This window comes from Gavialis gangeticus, unplaced genomic scaffold (genome assembly GCF_001723915.1).
Source record: "Gavialis gangeticus isolate Ggan-Ray unplaced genomic scaffold, GavGan_comp1, whole genome shotgun sequence".
Lineage (NCBI taxonomy): Eukaryota > Metazoa > Chordata > Crocodylia > Gavialidae > Gavialis > Gavialis gangeticus.
In genome coordinates this window covers 70318685-70318892 of record NW_017729004.1, presented here as the reverse complement: position 1 = coordinate 70318892, position 208 = coordinate 70318685, and positions in this window count along the sequence as shown.

Here is a 208-nt window from a genome sequence, read left to right as displayed (position 1 = left end):
GGGGGGGGGGGGGGGGGGGGGGGGGGGGGGGAGCCCTTCACACTCCCCGCCAGACCTGGAAGTGGACCAGAAGTATGTCTGGTCCTCTGGGTTTTCCACCAAGCATGCATCTGGTGGGATGCTCCATCCACCTCAGCGTTGCAGCATTCACGAGCAATGCCTGGTGCCTCAAGGTATGTAGAAAAAAAACATTTAAAAGCTACATCTA